Below are 7,236 nucleotides of genomic sequence, written 5' to 3'. Positions count from 1 at the left end.
TATGTATATTTTTTAGTGTTGAGCGATACCGTCCGATACTTGAAAGTATCGGTATCGGATAGTATCGGCCGATACCCGAAAAATATCGGATATCGCCGATACCGATATCCGATACCAATACAAGTCAATGGGACATCAAGTATCGGAAGGTATTCTCATGGTTCCCAGGGTCTGAAGGAGAGGAAACTCTCCTTCAGGCCCTGGGATCCATAGGGATGTGTAAAATAAAGAATTAAAATAAAAAATATTGATATGCTCACCTCTCCGGCGGCCCCTGGACTTCACACTGCTAACCGGGAGGCTTCTTTGTTTAAAAAGCGCGCCTTTCGGACCTGTGAATGACGTCCCGGCTTCTGATTGGTCGCCTGCCGCCCATGTGACCGGCACGCGACCAATCAGAGGCCGCGACGTCATTCGCAGGTCCTCAATTCCTATAATTAGCAGTTTTGTGAATGAGAATGACGTCGCGGCTTCTGATTGGCCGCGTGCCGGTCACATGGGCGGCACGCGACCAATCAGAAGCCGGGACGTCATTCACCGGTCCGAAAGGCGCGCTTTTTAAACAAAGAAGCCTCCCGGATAGCAGCTTGAAGTCCAGGGGCCGCCGGAGAGGTGAGCATATCAATATTTTTTATTTTAATTCTTTATTTTCCACATCCCTATTGATTTTTCCCATTTATTCTTAAATATTCCAGTTTTAATATCTCTGCACCATCCTTTTGTAACCCAGTGCGTACCTCTACAATATGAAAATTTTGAAATACTATTACCGTATATATATATATATATATATATATATACATATATATATATATATATATATTTTATATCCCTGTCTGTGAGCTGTTGCTAGGGACAAACATATCTCATTGGACACAATCTGGCATCATATATATGAACCTGTGCTCGCACCTCCCTTTTGTTATTTACTTTCATTGGTGGATTCACATCTTTTTTTTTTTACTTCAGTATGATTTATTATTATTATTATTATTATTATTATTTATTATTAGAGCGCCATTTATTCCATGGCGCTTTACATGTGAGGAGGGGTATACATAATAAAAACAAGTACAATAATCTTGAACAATACGAGTCACAACTGGTAATGGAGGAGAGAGGACCCTGCGAGGGTTCACAATCTACAAGGGATGGGTCAGGATTAGTGTTGAGCGATACCTTCCGATATTTGAAAGTATCGGTATGGGATGGGATCGGACGATATCTTCCCAGGGTCTGAAGGAGAGGAAACTCTCCTTCAGGCCCTGGGATCCATATTCATGTAAAAAATAAAGAATAAAAATAAAAAATATGGATATACTCACCCCTCCGATGAACCCTGGCTGTAACCGCTGCAAGCGTCTGCCTCCGTTCCTAAGAATGCAGAGAGTGAAGGACCTTCGATGACGTCGTGGTCAGGTGAGCGGTCACCTGACCGCTCACGTGACCGCGACGTCATCGAAGGTCCTTCACTCACTGCATTCTTAGGAACGGAGACAGACGCTTGCAGCGGTGACAGCCAGGGTTCATCGGAGGGGTGAGTATATCCATATTTTTTATTTTTATTCTTCATTTTTTACATGAATATGGATCCAAGGGCCTGAAGGAGAGTCTCCTCTCCTCCAGACCTTGGGAACCATACGCACCGCACACGCCGAAGATGACTGGGAACTTATAGGAACTTCCGATTCCGATTTCCGATATCGCAAAAATATCGGAACTCGGTATCGGAATTCCGATACAGCAAATATCGGCCGATACCCGATATTTGCAGTATCGGAATGCTCAACACTAGTCAGGATACAGTAGGTGAGGATAGAGCTGGTCGTGCAGTGGTTTGGTCGATCGGTGGTTACTGCAGGTTGTAGGCTTGTCGGAAGAGGTGGGTCTTTAGGTCCTTTTTGAAGGTTTCGATGGTAGGTGAGAGTCTGATATGTTGTGGTAGTGAGTTCCAGAGTAGGGGTGATGCGTCAGAGAAATCTTGTATGCAATTGTTGGAAGAGGAGATAAGAGGGGAGTAGAGAAGGAGATCTTGTGAGGATCGGAGGTTGCGTGCAGGAAAGTACCAGGAGACGAGGTCACAGATGTATGGAGGAGACATGTTGAGGCGGGAGATGATGAGGGCATGGACAAGGGTTTTTTCAGATTCTTGGTTTATGAATGTACGGATCTGGGAAATATTTTTGAGTTGAAGGCGGCAGGAAGTGGAAAGGGCTTGGATATGTGGTTTGAAGGAGAGATCAGGGTCAAGGATTACCCCGAGACAGCGAGCTTGTGGGACTGGGTAGAGTGGGCAGCCATTTACTGTAATGGATAGGTTTGTTGGGGGGGGTCGCATGAGATGGAGGAAAGATGATGTATTCTGTTTTGTCCATGTTAAGTTTTAGAAATCTAGAGGAGAAGAAGAATGAAATAGCAGATAGACATTGAGGGATTCAGGTTAGTAGGGTGGTGACATCTGGTCCAGAGATGTAGATTTATGTGTCGTCAGCATAGAGATGATACTGAAACTGTGAGATTCTATGAGCTGTCCCAGGCCAAAAGTGTAAATGGAGAAGGGCAGGGGCCCTAGAACTGAACCTTGTGGGACTCCGACAGATAGGGGTCGAGTTAGGTATGACGAGATCCAGGATAGGGCCAAGTCTGTGATGCTAAGGGATGAGAGGGTCCGCAGCAACAGGGAATGGTCCACTGTGTCAAAGGCAGAGGACAGGTCCAGAAGGAGGAGGATAGAGTAGTGTTGCTTGCTCTTGGCGGTTAATAGGTCATTGGTGACCTTAGTTAGGGCAGATTCAGTGGAGTGGTGTAACTGGAAGCCTGATTGCAAGCAATCGAAGAGGGAGCAGGAAGATAGATGGGCGGACAGTTCAGGATGGATGTGTTGTTCCAGTATTTTTGAGGCATAGGGGAGAAGTGATATAGAGCGATAGCTAGATACAGAGGATGGGTCGAGAGGGCTTTTTGAGGATAGGTGTGATTGAGGCATGTTTAAAGCTTGAGGGGAAAACACCAGTTGTTAGTGATAGGTTTAAGAGATTGGTTAGGGTTAGGGTTAGGATGAAGACTATGGCGAGGTTTGGTATGAAGTGGGAAGGGATCGGGTCAAGTGCACAGGTAGCGAGATGCTATCTTGAGAGTAGAGTGGAGAGTCGATCTTCTGTAATGGTGGAGAAGTTGGTTTTGGAGGTGGAGGGCTGGGTAGTTGGGAGGAAGGGCTCTGGGGGTTGTCGACTAAAACTGTCTCTGATCTTTATATCTCCTCATTCTCCATCACTAGATCACCAGACTTAAAGTCTTCTGTGCCGCTACAGGCAGTCCAATTTTTAACAAGGGTGTCTATGATGCCCATAGTATATTTTTTAAAAATGTATCCCCCTTGGGGAAATTTTTGTCAGCCCATGCACTGCGTGTATGGGCATTACAAGTGTAGGAGACACACTCCTTTACATTGGGCCTAGTTTTTAATGAGCCCTTCAGCAATATCTCCTCATTCTCCACCATTAGATCACCATTCACCATGCTTAACGTGTTCTATGCTGCTATAGGCAGTCCAATTTTTGGCAAGGGTGTCTATGATGGCCGTAGTATATTTTAAAAAAATATATCCCCCTTGGGGAATTGTTTGTCAGACCATGAATTGCGTGCATGGGCATTACAAGTGTAGGATACACACTCCTTTACTCTGGGCCTAGTTTTTAATGAGTCGTTCAGCAATGTCTCCTCATTCTCCACCGGTAGATCACCATTCACCATGCTTAATGTCTTCCATGCAGCTACAGGCAGTCTAATTATTGGCAAGGGTGTCTATGATGGCAATAGTATATTTTTTAAAAATGTATCCACCTTGGGGAAATGTTTGTCAGCCCATGCACTGCGTGTATGGGCATTACAAGTCTAGGAGACATACTCCTTTATATTGTGCCTATTTTTTCATGAGGCCTTCAGCATTGTCTCCTCATTCTCCACTACTATATCACCACGCTCAGCGTGTTGTGTGCTACTGTAGGCAGCACAATTTTTGCCAAGCCTGTCTATGATGTCCATAAAAGATTTTTAAAAAAGGTACCCCCCATGGGGAAATGTTTCTCAGCCCATGCACTTTGTGTATGGGCATTACAAGCCTAGTAGACCCGCTCCTTATCATTGGGCCAAGTTTTTAATTGTGCTAGTTGGGTAGGGGAGTCTATGTATACATATCCACATAATTGCAAGGCTTGCAGGCACTGTATGTGAGTCTATAGATCTCCCTGCATACATCAAAAAGCTCCATTACTGTCTGCTGATGCGTATTTTATATATACCTAGCTTCAATAGTTAACCATGGCAATTTTTTTTTAAGAATATACCTGCTCATTTTCTTATAAAGCAATTCATAGCCTCCTTTTTTTAACATTTATTTGCTTGGTCACGCTGCAGACTACAGCCAGGTCATTGCAATACAAGAGCGTGAAAATATAATTTTTTACCTATTTTGGGGGGCCCAGGCATCAGATGAGAGTGGGCCTAAAAATTTGCCCTTTTTTGCGGGGGTACTATTTAATATTTTGTAGTGTCTTATAACATTTTTGGACACCATTTAGCTGGTCCCAAAAAATTAGCTATAGTTGTTATATTTATCTCTGTGTGTTGTATGCCACACGCATCGCATATCATTGCGCTAAATATCTTAAAGTTTTAGTTCTCCAATTTTTATTTTTGGATGTCATAGCCAACTTTCTGACAAAATTTTGGTGTGCCAAAAAAAAGGCCACATTTTGATCAGTCCTTTATCTCTGGCTGACCCCTGGTGTATCAGTGGTGTCAAAATCCATGCTTTGCAGGCATACATTGCATTCTTCTGTCTGCTACCTTTGGTCTACTCAGTATTTATTGTTTAAAAAAAATATATATATATACAGTATATATATACGCGCAGTCTGTTATCTCCGTCACCCACCTTGTGTATCTGTGGTGTAAAAATCTTTGTTCTGTCTGATATCCTTGGTGTGCTCAGTCTTGATTGTTCTACAAAAAAAAAATTAAAGAAAATGTATACAGTCTGTTATGTCAGGCTGAGGCCTGTTGTATCTGTGGGGGGAAAATAGTTGCTTTCCAGGCATAAGTTGCATAGTTCTGTCTGCTAGCCTTGTTCAACTCTTTTTTTTTCAAAAATTCACCAACCTTCCCCCAAAAAAAGTCCTCGACTTCAACCAACAACACCCGATTCATCTTGATGCGCATTTGCTATGGGCTCTTGAATAGGTTCTGCAGAAGAACGTTCGCCACGTCCTAATTTCTCCAGGTGTAAAAGAGCAGCCAATTATTCATATCTCGTGGGCTGATCAGGACGGGACCCGTCTGCTCTCGCAACCAATCAGCAAACTGTGGATTATATTCAGCAGATTTGTCTTTTTGCACGATTTATTTCCGGAGGTGCGATTCTCCCTTTGAACTATAGCAGTTCGGTATCGAAATTCATCCCCCAGTCATGTATCTCTTTCTGAACGCTCTCATCCTTGTGTATGTGGTTCATGAACTTCCCAACTTCTGGTTCTGGTGGTAAGCGGGTGTCAACTGCCAGGTCTTTAATGACACTGAAGTCGTTTCTCATTCTGTCGCTCAGACCTGTTAGGTTACAGAACTCTGGCACCAGTACAATGGCTCCGTCTGTGGCTCCCTGCTTGGGTCTCCGGGGGATGTTCACGATTAGCGGCTGGATCATGTTTTTCACTTGTTCATTGTATTGTTTCTTATAGTAGTCCACAAAGCAGATCTCGCTTCCGTCTGCCTTCTTGAACGTGGACGCTGTAGTCATGTTCCAGGTGATCTTGTCTAAACGGAAGGTTTTAGTGTTGGACTTGGTGAGGGCGATCTGTCCGATCAGCTCCTTGTAACAGGGGTCCTGGAACCTCTGAGGGCCACAAGAGAAGAGACTGCTCATGATGTCGTGCACAGTCCCGTTCCTGAGGACTTTATGGCTGACATCAATGCTCAACATGAAGCTGCACTCGTACTGGAGGAAGGAGGTGGAAAATCCCGGGCAGATGGCAAATCGTGGGCTCTGACTTCGGTGGCGTCACTCGGATTGTAATAGTTGCATCCTATCTGCTTCATATCCATTAACTTCAGGAGTCTTCGGAAAATGTTCTAGAAATAGAAGCAGGTGGGCAGGTCGGTGGAAGCTCATTGGTCAGGGTAATTGTTATCGGTTCGCTTTCTCCATTTCGAGTTTGGCTGAACACCTCGGTGACCTTATTCAGTCATTTTGGTGAAAACAACACGGTTCTATTAAACGCCTGTGCCTTTCCGATGGTTTCTTCATGCTGGTACAGGAGGCCATATCGCAAACGCTTGGACTCCATTGCGGGGTTGAAGTCAATGTGATACTGGTACAGGGCCCACTGTGGTCAGGGCACCAGCTTGATGTGGTTGGTCACAAGAGCAATCTTGGTTCCAGACGTGCCAGCTTTCGATTTTTGGACGTGTTCGATAGTCTGCCGGGTGTTCACCCCAACATCGTGGAAGTCATGCCTATGGCTACCCCGTTTCCCAATAGACACTTCTGCAACTGACACCTGCAGAACCTCGGGAGATGGTGTCTCTGCTGCCGCTGCCGGCACGCCTCTCTGGCACCCTCTTTTGATGAGCAAAGGCTCAGGCGCCGCCTGCTGAGATCTTACTGCTGGCCGGGGTCCTTGGGGTTGCTGTACCTGTCCAGGTGGTCTTTGTGGGACTTGCTCCTGCACTTGAGCTTGGCCGCGGGCCTGGAATCTTGCTCGTCAGCTCATATTTTACTTCGAACACAAACCACTCACTAGTGTGTATTGTGCCTAATTTTTAATTATGCCTTCATCAATGTTTCCTCATTCTCCACCATAAGATCATCATGGCAAACATGTTGTATGCTGCTACGGCCATTACATTTTTTGGCAAGGGTGTCTATGATACCCATAAATAATTTTTTTAAACTGTAACCCCGATGGGGAAATGTTTGTCAGCCCATACACTTACTGTATGGGCATTACAAGTCTAGGAGACATGCTCCTTTAAATTGGGTTTAGTTTTTAATGAGGCCATCCTAAACAACTCATCATTTTTCCACCACTAGATCATCAGGGTTCACATGTTCGGTGCTGCTACAGACAGTCAATTTTTTGGCAAGGGTGTCTGTGATACCTATTAAATATTTTTAAAAAATGTATCCCCGTGGGGAAATGATTGTCAGCCCATACACCTAGTGTATGGGCATTACAAGTC

General features: G+C 44.6%; 1 pseudogene; it reads right to left on the bottom strand.

Moving 5' to 3' along the window:
* Nucleotides 1-5,046: 5,046 nt before the first annotated feature.
* Nucleotides 5,047-6,767, bottom strand: LOC138674592 (piwi-like protein 1 pseudogene; annotated as a pseudogene).
* Between the last annotated feature and the right edge of the window lie 469 nt (nucleotides 6,768-7,236).

This window comes from Ranitomeya imitator, chromosome 4 (assembly GCF_032444005.1).
Source record: "Ranitomeya imitator isolate aRanImi1 chromosome 4, aRanImi1.pri, whole genome shotgun sequence".
NCBI lineage: Eukaryota > Metazoa > Chordata > Amphibia > Anura > Dendrobatidae > Ranitomeya > Ranitomeya imitator.
The sequence above is the reverse complement of the archived record's forward strand: the minus strand, read 5'-3'. Positions and strand labels throughout refer to the sequence as shown.